Raw genomic sequence first — 22431 nt, 5'->3', positions numbered from 1 at the left:
ACAACACGTGGGGTTGCCGTGAGTGGGAATTGACTCCACAGGAACTGTTTGTTTTTGGTATAAGGAATGGCCACGCTAAGAGCCCTCTGCAACCCCTACAAAAGCTGCTATTGCAGACACTGCCATTACTGCGGAGGGTCCTGGGTGAACGATCCCATGTGACAAGTTCCTTTTAGAATTATCAGAACAGCGACTCCTCATTTTTCTCAGGGGGAATCCAAGTTGACTACCCAGCACAGGCTGATTGGTCCAGGAATGTGGGCCTGAACTGTGCTCATGACGATTGGAGTAGCAGAGGGGAGTCCTCCAGCCCCAGCTGGTTTGTGCCCTGCTGAATGGGTGTCCTTCCCGTGCCTTCCTTCACGTGTTGGACATATCTTTTAACATTCACCTTATTGCTTTGTCCGTAACTGCAGCTCCCCAGCCATGTGCATGTGTAACCTGACAGTCTTTCAGCTGCACCACATATCTCTTACTTTCTCTTAGGGCTTCTCTCTCACCATCCCATGGAACTCGTAGGGCACAAATGCAAACCAGAACTATGATGGAGTTCAAACTTTTGGGGCAATCCTTGAGCAATGGCAAACAAGAGCCAGTGGATAAATATTTCTTCTGTACAGGTGGACAATTCTGTGGTACGTTCTACATGGCTCTTCAAAGTATTATCAACGGAATTGAGCCCCAGGTGCCCAGAGCAGTAACCAGTTCTGTAACGCATCCTTGGATTGGCTTTCTCTTTTAGTTTACTCATTCCAGTCTTCACGTTCTTTAAGATCGCTTCCAAAATACTTACCTGCACTAAGCCCTTTTCTCATGGAACCTGAGCTAAAACAGAGTATAAATGATGGGTGGGCAAATCTATCATTTATTCTCTGAGCTGGGACTCCTTCCTCTAGCCACCTTAAGGTGTCCAGAAACGTACAGCGGTGCCCTGACTCTCCTGTCCAACAGGGGGCGCCGGCCCTGATGTCCCCGCATGCGCAGTGCGCTGTGTGCCGGACGCCGCAGAGGCTGGTCGCCCAAGTCCTGCTTCCCGCCCGGTGGCACAGACCCGGTGCTGGCCCGGCGGCCGCTGACTGCACAGTCGGATTCGGGCGGCCGTGGCGCCACCCCCTCCCCGCCCCCGCCCGTGAGCCTATGACCTATGTCGAGGTTCGAACGATTCTTGCTGACCTGCTGGGTCCGTACCCTACAGTGATTGTACACGTTGTGCACCAGGACTTTGAATCCTTGCAAGATTTCTCTATTGTTGACAAAAAAAAAAGTACAAGGAAAAATGTGTTTCCTGGAGTAATTGTATGTTCCTTTATTTTCAATCAATGAGAATTCCTAAGCTATAGATTAGTTGGGAGTCTTGGTTAAATATGACAAAAACCAGTAGAAACAGATCAAATTTAAAAAAGGGGGGGGGTGGCAGGCAGGCTGATTTATTAGATTGACGTAACTGGAAAGGGCAAGGACAGGTGTTTCAGGCATGGCTGTATCCAGGAGTTTCAGTGATGTCATCAGATTGTATGCTCTCCCTTTCTGGTTTCCTTTACGTGGCTGTATTTTCAGACACCACCACCCATCTGTCAGTTTGTTGTACTGTGTGGCATTCATGTTGCTGTGATGCTGGAAGCTATGCCAGCAGTATTTCAAATATGAGCAGGGTCGCCCATCGTGGACAGGTTTCAGCAGAAATTCCAGACTAAGACACACTAGGAAAAAAGATCAGGTGACCTACTTTTGAAAATTAGCCACTAAAAATCTTATGGATCACAACAGAACATTGTCTGACCCGCTTGCTTTGGACAGGTCATCAGGAGGGATCAAATGCTGGAGAAGGACAGTGTTTGGTGACGCAGAGGGTGGAAGAGGGTAAGGGAAACTCTCAGTGAGATGGATTGGCACAGTAGCCGGAATGATGAACGTGCCAGTGATCATAAGGATGACAGGTCTGGGCAATGTTTTGTTCTGTTGTACATAGGTCACCATGAGTTGGAGTTGACTCGATGGCAGCTATCTATATCTGTATTTTCAGGCATGTTGCATTCAGGCGGTGGCAAGCTGGCTCCCAGACAGCTCCAGGCTACATGGTGCTGGTAGCAGACACTGTGGGGTATTAGAAGGATAGATGCCCTTTCTTCCCCAGCATCCATTTCCCTTTTCCCACAGAAGGCTAATCGTGTTTATCTTAATCACCTGCCTGTCTTGAAATATGAGGTACTTGGAACCCAAGTTTTACTTATCTATCCACTTTGGCCTCCCTATTGTGTTGATCTTTTTTCCTCAGGCCTCAAATGGCTGCAAAAGCTCCAGACATCACCTCCTCACAAACCACTTCAGGAGGCAGAAAAAAGAATGTTTCTCTGGTGCTTCCTTTTTATTTCATTCATTCATTTACTCACTCTGTTATTCAACAAATATTTGTTCAGCCTCTGCCATGTGTCAGGTGCTCTTGGAAGTGCTGGGGCTACAGCAATGACAAAGTGAACAAAGTCTCTACCTGCACAGGGCTCTGGGAAACTCATACAGAACTTGACCCGGGACCACATCATGTATTTCCTGGCTGGAGCTCCCTGGATCATGCTGGAATATAAATTCACATCCTAAATCCTTGAGGTGCTGGATGTTAAAGATTTTCAGCTGAGACTGCTTTCTTTTTCTTCTCTTTGGACAACATGGACAGCTGTTTCTGGTTGTTATAGCTGTTGGGCACATTTTTCCCGTCCTCCCTTTTGAGTGTAATCCTTCAGGATCCTAGCTTTATGTGGGTGTCTCTGCATCCACTACCCACCTTGTATGGCCAAGATAGTTGTGGCTCCAGCACTCAGTTTTCTCACGTTAGCTTCCTTTTTGGCTCCTGACTATTTCTCTCTTGCTTCTTTTGTGAGCTCAGCTATCCTTTTGAGAGAGTGTTGATTATATTTGATCTGGCACCGATAGATGTTTTCCAGCCTACCATGATGCTGGCCAGTGTTGTTTTAAACAAAACACCACAGAAAATAGTCAACATAAAACACCACAGAGCAGTTCTTTCATGGGGTCTTTTTCCTTGTAGAATATACCTTTCTGCATTCTTACAAACCTCTCTCACTGCCATGTTGGGGGACTCAGGTGTTCCAGAAGTGAGGTGGGGCCCTACCCCAGGCCCAGGACTGTCCAGGATTCTGACAGGTAAAATATGATGGTCCCATTCCCCATGCCAGTGATTGTTTAAGCATGGACATGTGATGGCTTTAGGGGACAGCTGCTGGGGACAGTGCTTAAGGGGAATGTTCTTGGCTATGAAAAAGATACATAAGGAAGGGAGCAGTCTTTCTTATTTTGCAGGACATGGCCCTTCCTCATGGAATGCCTAGAGCTGTGGCTGCCATGTTGTGACCATGAGGAAAGCTAAGGATGGCACAACAGAGAGATGAGAAGAACTTAGGTTCTTGATGATTTCGCATCCAAAGCAACCAACCACCTTACTTTGGAGTTGAATAATAAAATTATTTATTACTCATTGCTTAAACCAGTTTTTTCTTTAATTTGCGCATACACTTTGTTCCCTCCTACAGAATCCTCCCGCCATCATCTCAGAGGGAACCTGACCGTGGCAGGGCAGCGAAGGTCAACATCTCTTGTGCATCCAGTGTGAGGCAGGCATTGTGCTATGTGCTTTACCCACATAATCTCATCTGTTTCTCACAATTCACTGAAGTTGCAATCACACAGTTGGAAATGGCTGAATAAGGCCTTTGAACCCAGGTTTGTCTGATGGAAATCCCCTGTCTACTCTTAACACACCCCCCAAGGTGTGTTCTCAGGCAGGTATGATGGACTAGAGTGAGATATCCACAGAATTATAGAATGGTAGGATCGGAAGGGATCTTAAAGGTAATTTGTATCAAAATCCACCCACCAATTGGGTATCTACCCACCCACCAATTGGGTATATAAATACATTCAACTCCATTCTCTTGTTTGAACTATTTTATGGCAGATCTCTGAGAATCTCTGTATCTATTTTTGGAGCAGCCGTGTCCAGCATGTGCAGCAGATGGGATCACGGGGGGCGGGGGCAGTTCTCTTTGAGCCTTCAGATCAGTTAAATCAGTTATGCCTGCTACAGCCCAAAGGGATGGAATCGTGGCCCTTGTGGTGGTGGTTGTAGTATCTTAGTTATCTAGTGCTGCTGTAACAGAAATACCATGAGTGGATGGCTTTAACAAATTTGTTTTCTCATGGTTTAGGAAACCAGAAGTCCGAATTCAGGGTGCCATCTCTAGGGGAAAGCTTTCTCTGTTGGTTCTCAGGGAAGGCCCTTGTCTCTTCAGCTTGGTTCCTTCCTCCTTGTTCCTTGGAGATCTCTGTGTGGCTTGTCATTAATCTTCCGCCATCTCTGCTCTGCTTTCTTGTTTAATCTCTTTCGTATCTCAAAAGAGATTGATTCAAGATAGACTTTACACTAATCCTGCCTCATTAACATAACAGAGACAGCCCATTCCCAAATGGGATTATAACCACGGGCATAGAAGTTAGGATTTACAACACATGGTTTGGGGGGGACACATTCAGTCCATAACATGCTGATATTTGCTGTTGAGTCAGTTCCGACTCATAACAACCCTACGTACAGCAGTCAGTCCATCTCATTGAGGGTCTTCCTCTTTTTGCTGATCCTCTACCAAGTATGATGTCCTTCTTCGGAGACTGGTCCCTCCTAGTAACATGTCCAAAATAAGTGAGACAAAGTTTTGTCTTCCTCGCTTCTAAGGAGCATTCTTCCATTTGGTAAAAATTTCTTTCCCCAGTCTTCCTTCACAATCCCAGGAAGGGCTCTGCAATTCTCTTTCCATGCTTCACTCGTAGGAAGAATGGGATCTGCTCCTAGCCATCTGTGTAGACTTGGACAAGTCACTTACCTTCTCCAAGCTCCTATTTGCTCCCCTGTAATAAAGAGAAGCACCTTTGCAGCACTGTTATGAAAAAAAAGGATAATATATGTGACAGTTGGTATATAGCAAGTGCTCAATGAATGGTAGATATTGTTATTATTTTCTGTGCACCAACAGGGGTTACCTTGCTATTCTTCAGACTTTTGAAAATAATTGCAATTATAATAATAAATATGATAAAATGGCATTTAGCTCATTTAATCCTCACAATAACCCAATGAAATTTGTACTAATATTGTTCCATTTTTACAGAGGAGGCAACTAAGGCCCAGGGTCACAAAGCTAAAAGCTAGCAAGTGGTAAATCTGGAATTCAACCTCATACTAGGAATTTCTCCCACTAGCAATTTTAAACTCATTCCTTGAAAGCTGTTCCTTTTCTAACTCCCACTTTCACTTTTCCTTACTCACTGGTAGGGGAGTATCTGTGGAATCTTCACCTTGCCCTGTACCTTCAATGGAGCTATGATGGTGCAGTGGTTAAGAGCTCAGGTTGCTAACCAGAAAGTCAGCAGTTCGAATTCATCAGCTGCTCCTTGGAAACCCTATGGGGCAGTTCTACTCTGTCCTATTTTTTTTTGGTTTGGCACTGTTATGTATTGAGTTGTGTCCCCCCACCAAATATCTGTCAACTTGCCTAGGCCATGATTCCCAGTATTGTGTGATTATCTGCCATTTTTTCATCTGATGTGATTTTCCTGTGTTGGAAATCCTACCTCTATGATGTTAATGAGGTGGGATTATCAGCACTTATGTTAATGAGGCAGGACTCTACAAGATTAGGTTGTGTCTTAAGTCAATCTCTTTTGAGATATAAAAGAGAGACGTGAACAGAGAAACGTAGGAACCTCATACTGCCAAGAAAGCAGCACTGGGAGCAGAGCGCATCCTTTGGTCCCAGGATTCCTGTGTGGAGAAGCTCCTAGACCAAGGGAATATTGAAAACAAGGACCTTCCTCCAGAGCCCACAAAGTGAGAAAGCCTTCCCCTGGAGCTGATGCCCTGAATTCAGACTTTTAGCCTCCTGGACTGTGAGAGAATAAATTTCTCTTTGTTAAAGCCATCCACTTGTGGTATTTCTGTTACAGCAGCACTAGATGACTAAGACAGGTACCTTCAAAGTGAGTAAAGCAACATCTTTCCACAGCTCTTCCTCTTTCAATCACCGATCACTAGGACACTTTCCTACCATCCTCAACACCTTTAGGTCCTGGCTTATAGTTTTGTTTCCCACTCTTCTCTGCAGTCATCCCCAGCTACTTTAGCATCCCTGTAGCTTCTAACATCGTAGCTACTAAGCTTTCTCACCTCCAATTACCTGCATGATTTCAACCCCTACAGGCTCCCCCGTTTTAGCCACACTGGATTTGAAAATATATGCTCTTTCCCCTTGCTTCTCCTTCTTTTCTACCTATGTGCCTTTGCTCATATTTTTGTCTCTGCCTGGAATGCCCCTTTTGCCTCTCTATTTGTCCAAATCCTAAATATCCGTCAGGGCCAGCAGAGGTATCAACTATCCCATGAAGTTTTTCTACATCTTTGCAGCTGCATGTGGTCTCTTCATCTTTTGGATTCTGCAGCATTTTGCGTATGTTCTTCTATGCCAGCTTTCCAGCTCTGCTTTGGCTGACTTTGCTTGTGTATTTGTCTTACTTATAGTGAGGTCCTCCTAGCGTCCGGGTACCCTTCATTCATTCAGCAAATACTTATGGAGCCCTTACTATGTGCCAGGCACTTTACAAGTCTAGGGTTATAAAAAGTGAATACGATAGGCAGGGTTGCTCAAAGGCAGTGCTTACCCCAGTTCCTTAACACAAAAGGTCCTCATTTATTGAAGGAATGATTAATTAAAAACATGTATATATTTTTAATGCAGAGAAGGACAAAGAAGAAAACAAAAAGGGCCACAGTCTACCAGCCTAGATAACCCTTGGGATAACAAGAATTTAGCTATAAAGCCACTGGTGATTGACAGTTCTCTCCACTCATCCAGCTTTCAAATGGGATGTGTTTGGGGGGGAAACGGTGAATGTGGAAGACATAGAAACCCTCTCTTGGATGTGGGGAAGCACAATGTTAGTGTCCCATCCTCAGAATGTTCTCACCCCAGTCTCCTTGTATCTCAAAGCAGGCATTAACTGACAAAGTATTTCCTGGAATCTGTGTTGCTGCTGAATGCCGCTGGGGGGCTCCAAGCTCAGAATCATCCCCATGAAAATTTAAGCTATAAGTAGCAAATTCCACCAGATGGCGCTAAACTATAGCTGAAGCCGGAAAGGATTTGGATCTAGCAACCAGACTCAGAACTCAGCGGCTCAGTGGGGTTGTTTCATTCAGTGGGGTATCAATGCCATCGCTCCTCATTTTATAGGATTAATTTTTTTTAGACTCCACTTACTGCTGTATGACGGGGGTTCTACTGTGCATGTGTAAGTCTAGATCATGTCAATACTACAGAAAGGAACAAAATGAAAAATGAAAGCCTCTTTCCCCCAATTCTGCCTCCACTATTACTCCCCCCAAACTGTTAACTGCTTCTTGCATTGCCTCCAGGAAAAAATGTCGTGCAGATACCTGAATATAAGCATCTCCTTTCTCAAGGTCTCTGGGTGGCACAAGCGATTTGTGCATGGTTACTAACTGGAGGGTTGGAACCCATCCAGTGGCGCCACTGTGAGTCGGAATCAACTCGACAGCCATGGATTTGGTTTTCAATATATTTTCTGTCTCGTGTTTTGTATATATATTTTAAATAAATAGGATCATACTTTGCCCAGTGTTTTGTACTGTGCTTTCATACTAACAAATCTTGGACATATTTCCATACATATGAGAAAGAAAGAAAACCAAACCCAGTGCCATCCAGTCGATTCCGACTCGTAGCGACGCTATAGGACAGAGTAGAACTGCCCCATAGAGTTTCCAAGGAGCACCTGGCGGATTCGAACCGCCGACCCTTTGGTTAGCAGCCGTAGCACTTAACCACCACACCACCAGGATTTCCTCCATACATATATGCATTATCATATTCTTCCATTCTGGACATGTTCCATAGTTTCTTAACCACTCCCCTGTTTACGGACATCTTGTTGTTTCTGTTTTTTTGCTATTGGAAACAATGCCGGAATGAATATCTTTGATCAACATTGCTGAGCATATCCATAGGATAGTACTGTCAAAAGGAGCCAAATGGTCAATATGCTTGACTGCTAACTGAAAGGTTGGGGTTTGAACACGCCCGGTAGATCAGCGGGAGAAAGACCTGGTGATCTGCTCTTGTAAAGATTACAGCCTAGGAAACTCTATGGGGCAGTTGGACCCTGTCATATGGTGTCGCTGTGGGTCAAATTCACTCAAGAGCACCTACAAAAACAATACTGTCAAATTGACCTGAGAACGTTGCAAGTTCGCTAGCACTGATTCGAGTAAAACGTTTACACTTCCGTGAGTTTTATAAGCGAAGCATGGTGTCTCGTTGTTTCGATTTGCATTTTCTTTAATTATGAATGAGGTGGACTACGGTTGCGTGTGCTTTTCTCCGCGGAACCTGAGCTTCGCGCGCCTATTTGGGGAGAAACCCTACAGCCGTGCCCTTACTCCTCCTGTCCAGCAGGGGGCGCGGGCCCCGACGCTCCCGCATGCGCAGTGCGCTCGGTGTCAGGCGCCGCCGAGGCCGGTCGCCCGAACCTCGCTCCCAGCTCCCTGGCGTAGACCCGGCGCTGGCCGTGGCGGGCGCTGACGCTGCGATCGGTCTCGGCGGCCGTGGCCCGCGCCCCGCGGCATGAGCCTGTGACCGAGCGCGGGGCCGAGCGGGAGGCAGCCGTGGCCGAGGTAAGCGCGGCGCGGAAGGGCCGCGGCCGGCCCGGGAATCGCTGGGGTGCCGGCTCGGGCCTCCGCGGGCCGCGGCTGCCGGGGAGCGCAGGCCGCGCGCCCTGTTCGTGCCCGGAGGAGCCCTTGCAGGCCCGGGGGGTGCGAGAGGCGACGCCCCCCTTCCCTCCCGCCAGGGGCCGCCCGCAGTGGTTTTCCGCTTTGGGAGCGCTTTGGTTTGCTTATACCCGCCCTTTCCTTGCCTTTCTCTTCTGGCCCGTCCCCACTTCTCAAGCGCTTGGTTTCCACCTGCTTCCCTTGCCCACTCCCGCCCCCAGAAGGCGCCTTTCCTTTCTCCCGGACCCGGCAGCTTCCATTCCCCGCAGGACCCACCCGCCGCCGTGATCTCTCCCTTACTGCAGCCACTTCCTTTCCGCCGTGATCTCTCCCTTACTGCAGCCACTTCCTTTCCGCAGGCTACTGGGGTCTGTTTCCTCCCACGGGGATTTCTTGCGGCTGTGCCATGGCGAGGGGCATCCTATGCAGAGCCAGAATGCGTGGGCAGGACTTGGTACCTTGTGCCCAAACTCAGGAAGAGGACTAGGGAAAGTGGCAAAGGGCATCTTGGCGCTTGGCATGGGCTTGAAGCTCAGAGGCATTTGGAGTTTTAGTGACGGTGGGAACCATGTCCATGTGTACAGTTTTGAGACTCAGAGAATTGTTTGGTTTAACTCTTACTGTGAAATGCTAACCTGGAATGGTCCTTGGCTTATTTGTCAAAGATGTGTCTTGAAAGAAATATGTTCAATTCTTCTCAGTCGAAAGCTGTAAGTACTTAAACTGAAAGTTTACTTTGTGCATGCTGTCAGGGGAACCAGGCCCTGGAGAAGGGCATCATGCCTGATAAAGTAGAGGATCAGCGAAAAAGAAGACCCTCCAGGAGACACAGTAGCTGCAACAATGGGCTCAAACATACCTACTGTTGTAAGGATGGTATAGGACCATGCAAAGGTTTTGTTTGGTTGTACATAGGGTCAGAATCGACTCCACTGACATCTAACAACAAGTAGACTTGGCTTGTAAATTTCAGGGCTCAAAGGCTACTCACAGTAATAAAATATATGATTCACTTACCATCGTTCCTTACTTCCTCTGACTTCAGCCTCCTGATTGCATGTGTTGGTATGGATGGGTAAATTTGTGTCTGTCCAGCTATGCTGGCTTTGCTAATTGAGGAATGAAAAGGGATATCTAAGACAGGGCTTTTAAAAGTAATCATGGGAGTCTGCATCCATGGTGGTTAAGAGCTCAGGCTCTGGAGCCAGACTGCCATTGTCGGAATCTCAGCTTTGGCATTGTCTAGTTTTTAGTTGTGTAACACTGCGCAAGTTACTTAGCTTTTCTGTGTCTCTTTCCCCGTCTATGAAGTGAGGGGGATAGTTTTGTCACATAGCACTGTTATGAAGAGTTAATTAGTTCACACACATACAGTGCTTAAAACAGAACCTGGCATGTAGTCAGTGCTCAGTAAAGTTTAGTTACTATTTGTTTAACTATAGTGATTATATTTTATTATAGGAGCCCTGGTGGCACAGTGGTTAAGAGCTATAGCTGCTAATGAAACAGTTGGCAGTTTAAATCTACCAACCGCTCCTTGGAAACCCTATGGGGCAGTTGTACTCTGTCTAATAGGGTCACTATGAGTCAGAATCAACTTGACGACAACAGGAAAACTATAACTTTAATTACAAAGAATTCTATTAGTTGAAGCAGTAAATCGTGGATTTTCCTACTTTTGGTGGTATTTGGTGCTTTGTTTTCGGGAACCAGTGGGCTAGGTTCCAGTGTAGCAGTGGCCCCAGGAATTCAGCTGTGACAACTTCTCTAAAAAGGTTAAGATGAGATTGTGACTTGAAACGTTGGGTTAAGTGGGTTGAATGTAGCCTGAAGCACCCAGGAAGGATTACTCAGGCACATTTTGGGAATAAATAAATTCCAGGAACAGAAAATGCATCTCATTCTGACAATAATCGGGGTTAAAAGATTTTTCCAGTGACTCAGTGCTTGACAGCAAGCCCATGTTTTGCAGGGACAGGTTTGATGTGTTTCAGGGAGGATGAAAATTATAGGGCTTTGTCGTGAAATTCTTGTTTTGATCCAGGTTATGGTATTATGTGGAACAAAGATGCATTAGTAGTGGACAGTTTCTTTCAGCCTGTCCTCTTCGGGGAAGCTCAGCGTCAGGGACTTCTAACATCTTGGCAGTAGCTAGCGTTCATTTTGACTTGTTTCCTTGGCTGAGAGTTTTTCTGTGCTTCAGCTTATGAAAAGCTGTGATCTGGGAGGACTGGCCCTGTGTTACAGAGGTGAGGTGGGAGTGTCGAGGATTAGGAGCACTGTCAGTTCAGTCATGGTTGGAAGTAAAAGGGGCAAGACTTAGCACAGGTTTTGTAAAGGCAGGGGTGGTAACATCATGGTGTTCTTTGGATGTGTCTGTGGTGGTGAGTGGTGGGAGGGGAAGGTATTTGGGGGTGGATATAGGAAAATTCAAGAGTCTATGGAAGTACCTAGCCATTTTCACCCCTTTAAAACCCTTTCCAATAGGAAAGAAATTATCAGAGGTCATCATCATATAATAACTCAAAACTCAGACCCTGAACAGTTTGTGCACTGGTGGAACCGGGAAGGATAGAGACATTCATTCGTTTAGCATACATTTAGGTTTATATGAAATGTGTTCTAGACATAGTATTAGGTGTTGGGACTACTAAGCAGAGGTTAAAAACAAGAAAGTAACAACGAGCAGAGGAGGCAGACTTGAAAATACTTACCTAATACAGTGTGGCGTTATAGTAGAAGTACTTACAAGATGACGTGGATGATCATAGAGAAGATTCTTTATCTCTAAAGCACCACTTAGGAAGGGGCTGCTTTTTCCATTTCTCAGACTTTTCCATTTAAGGCTTCCCACCCTCATTTCTTTGGTAGGACTGTTTGTTGTCCCTCAACTGCTTGACATCTCTCTCAGCTTTACTCCTCAAGGCTTTCCTTGTGGGAGCTCACTTAGCCTGTATAGACGTAACTCAGAAGCATGGTGGAGTTTACATCTTTGGGGGCGTTCTTCAACAAGTGGGAGATGGGCCTCGGTGAAAAATACCATAGCTTCCTTCAAAGGAACAGTTCTGAGGTGTGTTCTACATAGTTCTTCAGGGGGACCATAATGGGACCGAGCCCCAGCTGCCCAGTTCAGTGTGGTAACCAGCTCCGTAATGCACCCTCATGGCTTTCCTTCCTTCTGTGTCTCCTCTCCTTACTCCCTCACTCTGGCTTTCACCCTCTTACCCTCTTTAACTTTCTAAACAAGCTATCTGTACCCAAGTCCTTTTCTCTTAGTTTTGTGAATAGATGAATTCATCAAACTAGGTAGGGTTTTCTTTGTATGTAACCTCCTTGGGTTGAGCATCTGGAATCGGTGAGTTGATGTCTTTCATCATTTTTGGGAAAAACTTAACAAGACAACTGAATTATTCTGTTTCAGCATTCGGTCTTTTCCTGTCTCTTCCAGTATCACGTGTCATGTAGCCTCTGGAAATGAGAGTGGAAAGAAAGCAATTAACATCATTATTATGATGAAAATAGCTCAGACTCTTTGAAAGGGTCTTGGGGACCCCATGGGGTCCTCAGACAATACTTTTTGAGAACCATCCTTCAAGGTTTTGGTAGCAAGGATATGTTAACTTCCAAAAATGAGCTGGAGGGTACTCCCATTTTCTAAACTCTGGAATAATTTATGTAAAAGTAGAATTATTGTTCCTTGAATGTTTGGTAGAACTTGACAGTAAAATCTTCTGGGGCTGCAATTTTCTTTATGGGATTTTTTTTTTTTTTAAAGCATAAAGAAAGTTTTATTCAGCATATATTCAAAACGGCAAAAGTGGGAAGCAGATAAGCATGCTGCCAGAGCCATGTCTGCCCGAGTCCAAGGAAATATTACAGAATAAGCAAGAATGGGAAAAAGGACAAGCACGCTACCACAACCACATATGCCCAAGTTCAGGGAATATTACAGAATAGGCAAGAATGGGAACACAGACAAGCATGTTGCCACAGTCACGTCTGCCCGAGTCCAAAGAATATTACAGAGTCATCAGTATATATTAACAGTACAAAATGGACAAAACCATTGAAAGCTTCATCCTTTCACAGACTGGCTAGAAACTGTGATCCTACATTTTGAGTTGCCTTTCTTAACTGTCATTGGTACAGGTTGCAGTAATGACAGTCAGGAGAGTCCTCACTGGTCCAACAAATTTTCTGTTCACTGAATGCTAATAGAAAAAGGTAAGAGTGGAAAGTCTTGTGTTCTGGCTTATGTGAAATGTTTCCTGAAAGATATTTTCCAAGATTACCCCATATAGTATCTTTCTATCTCAGGGCCCAGTTGATGGATCCTTGTGAGTCCACGTGAGCCCAGCTCCAGCTGAGTCACATTCTCTATGCTCAAGGACAGGGAATAATAACTCCAATATTATTTCCTAAATCATTCCCTCCTTTTGATCAGAGTTTGGAAATAATACATTGATGACCAATACCTGGACTTAGTCAATCTCCTGGATGGCAACCATGGCACGTTCTTTAAACTCATGGTGCTGATTTTCCACCAGATGCCATCTGATTCTTCACCAGGATCTTCAAGGCAATGTTCTCCATCATTTGCATTGCCAGGAGTGAACAGACTCAGTGTGCATCAACCTTTTAGTCCGAGGTCGTCTTTTGCCTTTTATGCAGTCTATTACTATCCCTTGTACTAGTGATCTAGCTCACGTACTTATTCCTGATGGTAACCAACCAAATAAATCTGGTGTTTGTAACGGTGTTATAGTGTGTGACCAAGTAGCTTGGTGTCCAATTCTGTGTATATCCTGTAATACTTCTCCTGTTTTATTTATCCAAATGCAACAAGAGGTATTTGCTACAGCGCAGATTACACTTTCTTGAGATAATGAAAATCTAAGGCTATTCTGTTACCTCATATCAGCTTGGTTTATGAGGTCAGAGATCACTGTTGTGTTTCTATCCCATTAGCAACTTTGTCTGTTATTTGTCCCATAGTAATTGATAGATTTCTTAAAGATTTCTCCAATTCAACTATACCGTATGTAGGAATTAAAGCTACCAACCACACCCTGAGTGTTGGACCAGTGGGGTTTCTTCTGACTTTTGTTTTACAACGGGGAAAAATTTAACATTACCTTTCCAATATTTACTAGCATCATTGCTATGAATATCTAAAGGTAATCCTAAGGTTCTGAAAGTGCACTGCCCATGCATTCATCAGGACTCTAGACAAGAGATTACCCATGTAAATTCACTATCAGTTGGAAAGGGTTCATCTAAATAAGTTTAGTTGGATCTACCACACAAAAATATATATCCGTAGAGTGCACAAAGTTTGTCTAGAGAAAACAGACGATGTAGGGAAATGAAAATGTGATAAACAAGTTTTCATTAAAGAATACATGATGAGCAAGATAGTAAAGGACAGACTTCTCCTGTTGGAGGTCTCCAGTTAATCTGTCTAAAACATACTAAGTGTTCTTCCCAAGAACAGTCATGGGTCACTTTCTTAGAAGCAGGAGTGGAACCTAATACAAAATGGAGTCTGATCAGGCCATGAGGTCGATCTCCTCTGAGAACCTGGTTTCTTTAAGATACATAATTTTATATATAGCAAGAGGGTGAGAGTTTGATTGTAAACATTTGACGGGTATTTCATACAACAATGTCTTGAAGACTGGTTAAACTATTTACTGATTTACCTTAAACATAGCTCTCAGTCTGATCTTTGAAGTTAGTTTACTAAAACAGACTGAATTCTTCAAAAAAAAAAGCACAGCACCCAGAGCAAAACAGGCTTACTAGTTTATCTGGATTGTATGACTCCAAGTGGCTTCAGGAACCAGTTTTTTCCTCAAAGCTTGAGGTTCAAAAGGACACTCAAAGGTGATGGCCTGTATGGGTTGCCTATAGGAAGATTTTTAAATTTTTGACTCAGTTTCCTTAGTGATTATAGAACTATTTAGATTTGCTATTTCTCCTTGAGACTATTTTGAAAAGTTCTATTTTGGGGAGAATTTTTCTGTTTCATCAATTTTTTTGAATGTATTGGCATAACTTCATCGATATCTTTCTAGTATATACAGCATTTAGAGTTATGTTCCACTTCTCATTCCATAAGGATCTTGGGTGGTACAAGCATTTTGTGATTGGCTGCTAACCTAAAGGTTGACAGTTTGAACCCCCCCAGCTGCTCTGTGGAAGAAAGGCCTGAACTGCTTTCATAAAGATTATAGCCTACAAAACCTTATGGAGAGAGATGGCCCAACATGGCAGCTTAGTCAGACACACCATTCTGTCCCTCTACAGCAAAGACTTGAGAAACCAGGTGAAACAGATGCAGATGACAACCCTGGAACCCTGAGCATCAAATGGAAGGATAGAGAATTAGGTTGAACACAGATTGGAAGAAGAAACTGAATGAAAACAGTGAACGAGGAGAGAGATGGAGTGGAGGTGCTCTGCCAGCTGGCCTGGCACAGCGTGGCCACCTTGACATGAAGTCAGCAGCCATCCTGGGTGAGGAGCACAGAAAGGCAACTTAACAGAGTTTGCAATAGGAGACAGAGAAACTGTAGACATACCTGTAGTGAAGCAAGGTGAGCAGGACATAAACCAGACCTAGGGAGGGAAAGTACAGGAAGGAGGCTGAGAGCTCCAGGGATTCTGGTGTCCACAGAGCAGGGAGGGAGTCAGGATCCAGAGACAGGACCCTGACCATTAGGGTGGGTAATGTACATGAAGTAATCGATCCACAGAGTGTCAGCAGGAGGTTCCCCCCGACCCCAACCAGACTCTGGGCAGCCCCCCATCTCCTTGCACTTGATGGGGCCAGGTCCCAATTGCAGGCTGCAGCCAATGGGAGGTGCCCAGGCACCCATGATCAGAGACCAGAGGAGCACTCTCCTCCTCCCCCCGCCCTCCTGGTGATTAACAGCACAAACCCCTCCTGCTACCCCATGCACCTGGGAATGGTGGTATGTGCCCCTCTTTTCCCCCACCCAGCCCCGTCTGCCACTGCGCCCCTGCTGCCCTGCCTATTTCAGTGAGTGGCAGAGAGCTCCCATACCCCTGGTCATCCACCACACCCCCCAGTCTGCTGTCCTACCATCTAGTGAGTACCAGTGAGCACCACCACGCCCCTGGTCACCCACCATACCTCCCCACCTGCTACCCTGCCCAAAGGATAAGTGGCAGTGAGCACGTCCATGCCACGAGTCACCCATCACAGCCTCCCATCTGCTGCCCTGCCCACCTGGTGAGGAGCAGCACTCTTGTGACCCCCATTGCCTGACATATCCCCCCACCTACCAGGCAGGCAACAGTGAGTGTGCCCGAGCTGCTAGTCTCCAACCATACGCACCCCACCTGCCGTCCCATCCACCTGACAAGTGCCATCGCCTGCTCCTGTTCCATTGGACTGGTGACGGGGTGGCATTGTGCTCATCCAGCCCACACTCATCTGCCTCACATGCCTGGTGAACAGCAATATGCACTCGCCCTGCCTGCTGCTGCCTCACCAACTGATGACAGATGGTGAGCACCCCCATGCTGCCAGACAAGTGATCAGTGGAGCTTGCTCACTGCACTTACCCTTATATGTCAAAACAAAACAAAAAATCAGGACAAAACAAGCATACAATCAATCAGTAACTAAAATAACACCTTAATGCCTTTAAGACTGCAGGCAATAACAAGTCATATGAAAAAACAGGATAAAATGGTGCACCTAAGTGAGCAAGATAAAGTGAAAGAAAACCTTCCAGAAGAAGAAACAATAATAGAACTACCTGAGGAGGAATTCAAAAGACTTAGATTTAGGATCCTCAAAGAGATCGAGGAAAACACAGAAAAAACACTAGAAGAATTTAGAAAAACAATACAAGAACAAAACGACAGACTCAATAGAAGCCATACAAAAGCAACAACTAGAAATTCAGAAGATTAACAATAAATATCCGAAATAGATAACTCAGTGGAAGGACACAGAAATAGAATTGAATCAATAGAAGAAAGAATCAGCAAAATAGAGGGAAAATCCCTTGATACTAATTTGTTTGAGGAACAATCAGAAAAAGAATGAAGAAAGCCTAAGAGTTATGTGGAAAACCATCAAGAGGAATAATTTATGCATAATAGAATTCCAGAAAAGGAGAAAAAAAAAAAAAAGTACAGAGAGAATTTTTGCAGATATATTGGCTGAGCACTTCGCAAATATCGTGAGAGACAAGAAGTTTTTCCGCCTGATATGGATTGAATTGTGCCCCCCAAGATGTGTTTCAGCTTAGCTAGGGCATGATTCTCAGTATTGTGTGATCGTACACCATTTTGTCATCTGATGTGATTTCCCTATGTGTTGTAAAACCTACCTCTATGATGTTAATGATGATGTTAATGAGGTGGGATTAGCAGCAGTTATATTAATGAGGCGGAACTTCATCTACAAGATTAGGTTGTGTCTTAAGTCAGTCTCTTTTGAGACATAAAAGAGAGAGGTGAGCAGAGGACAAGGGGACCCCATACCACCAGGAAAGCAGCACTGGGAGCAGAGCATGTCCTTTGGACCTGGGACCCCTGTGCTGAGAAGCTCCTTGACCAGGGAAGATTGATGACAAGGACCTTCCCCCAGAGCTGACAGAGAGAGAAAGCCTCACCCTGGAGCTGGGACCCTGAGTTCAGACTTCTAGCCTCCTAGGCTATGAGAGAATAAATATCTCTTTGTTAAAGCCATCCACTGTGGTACTTCTGTTACAGCAGCACTATATAACTTAAGACACCATCCAAGAAGCTCAACAAACCCCCACCAAAAACCCTCCCCCCACCAAAAAAAACACCAAGACATAATCTTTCTAAAATCAAAGACAGAGAATACTGAAAGCAGCTTATGAAAAATGAAATATCACTTACAGTAAGACTAAGTGCTGATTTTTTATCAGAAAGCATGCAGGCAAGAAGGCAATGGGATGACGTATATAAAATCCTGAAGGAAAAGAATTGCAGAATGTATCAGCCATGTAGTGCTGCTATAACAAATACCATGAGTGGAAAGCTTCAACAAATGGAAATTTATTATCTCACAGTCTATTAAAGCTAGAAGTCCAAATTCAGGGTATCAGCTCCTGGAGAAGGCTTTTTCTGTCAGCTCTGGAGGAAGGTCCTTGTCATCAATCTTCCCCAGACTAGGAGCTTCTCCGTGCAGGAACGCCCAATCCAAAGGATGCATTCTGCTCCCAGCACTGCTTTCTTGGTGGTATGAGGTCTCCAACTCTCTGCTTGTTTCCCTTTTCTTTTATCTCTTGTAAGATAAAAGATGGTGGAGGCCACACCCCAGGGAAACTCCCTTTACATTGGATCAGGGATGTGACCTGAGCAAGGGTGTTACATCCCACCCTAACCCTTTTAACCACAGGCAGAGATTATGAGTTATAACACATAGGAAAATCACAAAATGGTGGACAATCACGTAATACTGGGAATCATGGCCTAACCAAGTTGACACATATTTTGGGGGGACACCATTCAGTCCATGACACCAAAGAAGAACCATATATCCACCAAATTGTCTTTCAAAAACAATGGTGAAACTAAGACAAGCCCAGATGAGCAGAAACGAAGGGAATTTGTAAAAACCAGGCCAACCTTACAAGAAATATTAAAGGGAGTCCTTCGAATAGAGAACCAGCGACATCAGACAGCAACCTGAGATAAGGACTCATGACAACAACACCCAGATATCAACCCAGATAAAAACTTCACAGAAGCAAAACAAAGCTAAAAAACTGACTATAGGAAGCCAGGGGAGTTAAGCTGTAAATGACAACTTCAAAACAAAAAGGGGCAATAAAAGATGTAGTTATAGAACGTATATATGGGGAAAAAGTCAAGGTGATTTCAAGATATAACAGACTGTTTTAGAGGATTAAGGTAAACGTAGTCCTCAAAACATTTAACAATGCAGAAAGCATCAAAATAAGATGGAAGGAATACACAGAGTCACTGTACCAAAAAGAATTGGTTGACATTCAAGCATTTCAGGAGGTAGCATATGATCGAGAACTGGTGGCATTGAAGGAGGAAGTCCAAGCTGCACTGAAATCATGGGTGAAAAACAAGGCTCCAGGAGTCGACAAAACACCAACTGAGATGTTTCAACAAATGTATGCGATGCTGGAAGTGCTCACTCGTCTATGCCAAGAAATTTGGAAGACAACTACCTGGCCAACTGACTGGGAGAGATCCATGTTTGTACCCCTTCTGAAGAAAGGTGATCCAACAGAATGCAGAAGTTATTGAACAATAACATTAATATCACACACAAGTAACATTTTGTGGAGATAATTAAGAAAAATGGTTGAGGCAGTACATCGACAGGGAACTGCCAGAAATTCAAGCCAGATTCAGAAGAGGACATGGGATGAGGGATATCATTGCTGATGTCAGATGGATCATGGCTGAAAGCAGAGGAATACCAGAAAGATGTTTACCTGTGTTTTATTGACTAGGCAAAGGCATTTGTCTGTATGAATCAACAAATTATGGATAACATTGCAAAGAATGGGAGTGCCAGAACATTTAATTGTGCTCATGTGGAACCTGTACATAGACCAAGAGGAAGTCATTCGAACAGAGCAAGGGAATACTGCACGGTTTAAAATCAGGAAAGGTATATGTCAGGGTTGTATCCTTTCACCATACTTATTCAAGCTATAATATGCTGAGGAAATAATCCCAGAAACTGAACTATGTGAAGAAGAATGGGGCATCTGGATTGGAGGAAGGCTCATTAGCGACCAGTGATATGCAGATGACACAACCTTCCTTGCTGAAAGGAAAAAAGACTTGAAGCACTTGCTGATGAAGATCAAAGACTGCAGTCTTCAGTAAGGATTAGACCTCAGCATAAAACACAAATCCTCACAAATAGACCAGTAAGCAACATCTTGATAAATGGAGAAAAGATTGACATTGTCAGGGATTTTAATTTTACTTGGAACCACAATCAACACTAATGTAACCAGCAGTCAGGAAATTAAACAACATGTTGCATTGTGCAGATCAGCTGCAAAAGACCTCTTTGAAGTGTTAAGAAAAACCAAAGATGTCACCTTGAAGACTAAGGTGCACCTGATCCAAGGCATGGTGTTTTCAATCGTCTCATATGCATGTGAAACCTGGACAATGAATAAGGAGGACCAAAGAAGAATTGATGCTGTTAAATTATGGTGTTGGTGAAGAATATTGAATATACCATGAGCTGCCACAAGAACGAACAAATCTTGGAGGAAGTGCAGTTAGAATGTTCCTTAGAAGTGAGGATAGTGAAACTTTTTCTCAGTTACTTTGTATATGTTATCAGGAGGGACCAGTCCCTGGAGAAGGACATCATGTTTGATGAAGTAGAGGGTCAGTAAAGAGAAGACCCTCGATGAGATGGATCAACACAGTGGCTGCAACAGTGGGCTCAAATATAGCAACAATTGTGAGGATGGTGCAGAGCCCAGGCAGTGTTTCATTCTGTTGTACATAGGGTCACTATGAGTTGGAACTAACTCAATGGCACCTAACAACAACAACAACAACAGGATAGACTTTAAAATAACCAGAAAGAAAAGTAATAAACATACTCATCAAAACAAAAAAGGAAGCAAACAGACTCAGTAAACACAAAAACAAAGATTGATACAAAAAGAAAATCCATGTACAGAAAAGGAAACCCTGGTGGCGTAGTGGTTAAGTGCTACAGCTGCTAACCAAGAGGTTGGCAGTTCAAATCCGCCAGGCGCTCCTTGGGAACTGTATTGGGCAGTTCTACTCTGTCCTGTAGGGTCTCTATGAGTTGGAATCGACTTGATGGCAGTGGGTTTGGTTTTGGTGTACAGAAAGAACTCAGGACAGAAAAGAGGAACAAAGAAACCATTAACACCACCAAAAAAAAAAAAAAGTGTAACAAAATGACAGCAATGAATCCATACCTGTCATTAATCACAATGAATGTAAATGAACTAAATACAGTCAAGAGGTAGAGAGTAGAAGAATGGATTAAAAAAAAAAAAAGATCTGTGAGTATGTTGCCTGCAAGAGACACACCTTAGACACAAAGTCATAAGTTAAAAATCAAACGATGGAAAAAATATATCAAGCAAACAGTACCCAAAGACAACAGGAGTAGCAATAATAATTTTGGATAAAATAAGCTTTAAGTAAAAATGCATTATAAGAGACACCAAACCAAAAATTTATTGCCGTCAATTCTGACTCATAGCCACCCTGTAGGACAGAGTAGAACTTCCCCATAGGGTTTCCAAGGAGCAGCTGGTAGATTTGAATTGCTGGCCTTTTGGTTAACACCCCTAGCTCTTAACCATTGTACCACCAGGGCTCCACTATAAGCAACAAAGAAGGGCATTATATAACGATCAAAGGGTCAATCCACCAAGAAGATGTAACAATAATAAGTATTTACCCAATTACAAACTTCCAAAATACGTAAAACAAACTCTTGACAGAATTGAAAAGAGAAATAATTCTACAATAATATTAGGAGACTCTAATATGCCACTTTCAACGATGGACAGAACTAGAAACTTAATAAAGATACAGAAAATCTAAGTAACGTGTTCAACCAGCTTGACCTTATAGGCCTATACAGAACCACCCAGTAGCAGTATAGTGCACATTCTTCCATGCACATGGGTCATTTTCCAGAAGAGAGCATATTCTTGGCCACAGATCAAGCCTTAATAAATTAAAAAACATCAACATAATACAAATCATCTCCTCTGACAATAAAGCTGTAAAAGTGGAAATCAGTAATAGAAAGAGCAAGGAAGAAAAATACATGAAAACTGAGTAACACTTTACTTAAAAACTACTGGGTTATAGAAGAAATTAAAAATGAAATTAAAAAGTTCTTAGAATCAAATGAGAATGAAGACACAACATATCAAAACTTCTGAGACACAGCAAAAACAGTGCTCAGAGGAAAATTTATAGTAATAAATGTGCACATCAAAAAGAAGATCCAAAAATCAATAATTTTAACTGACAGTTTGAACAAATAGAAAAGGAATAGTAAAAGAAGCCTGCAGTCACAAGAAAAAAGGAAACAACAAAGACCAGAGCAGAAATAAATGAAATAGAAAAACAGTAGAAACAATCAACAAAACCAGAAATTGGTTCTTTGAGAGGATCGATAAAATTGACAAACCACTGGATAAATTGACAGAGGAAAAAAATGAGAAGATGCAAATAACCAAAATAAAAATCAAACAGGCAATATTACAATAGAACTAACCGCAATAAGGAGAATTATTACAAAATATTATGAAAAATCATACTCTTAAAAAATTTGAGAACCTAGAAGAAATTTAGAAGAAATGGACAAATTTCTAGAAACACATTATCTACCTAAACTAACACAAACAGAGGGAAAACCTAAATAGACCCATAACAAAATAAGAAATTGAAGGTATCATTTTAAAAAACTCACAACAAAAGAAAGCCTGGCCCAGATGGCTTCACTGGAGAGTCCTACCAAACATTCAGAGAAGAGTTGATACCTATTCTACTCAAACAGTCCAGAA

The 22431-nt window shown here is 43.5% G+C and overlaps 1 protein-coding gene across 1 annotated transcript in view; it reads left to right on the top strand.

Moving 5' to 3' along the window:
* Nucleotides 1-8632: 8632 nt before the first annotated feature.
* EXT2 (exostosin glycosyltransferase 2) overlaps nt 8633-22431 on the top strand; it is a 157702-nt gene continuing 143903 nt past the window's right edge. The window contains exon 1 of the mRNA XM_010592111.3: nt 8633-8755. The gene's annotated coding sequence lies outside the window, so the exon portion shown is untranslated. The remainder of the gene's footprint in view (nt 8756-22431) is intronic.

This window comes from Loxodonta africana, chromosome 7, assembly GCF_030014295.1.
Source record: "Loxodonta africana isolate mLoxAfr1 chromosome 7, mLoxAfr1.hap2, whole genome shotgun sequence".
Taxonomy (NCBI): Eukaryota; Metazoa; Chordata; class Mammalia; order Proboscidea; family Elephantidae; genus Loxodonta; species Loxodonta africana.
Note: the sequence above shows the minus strand (reverse complement) of the source record. Positions and strands in the feature narration are given on the sequence as shown.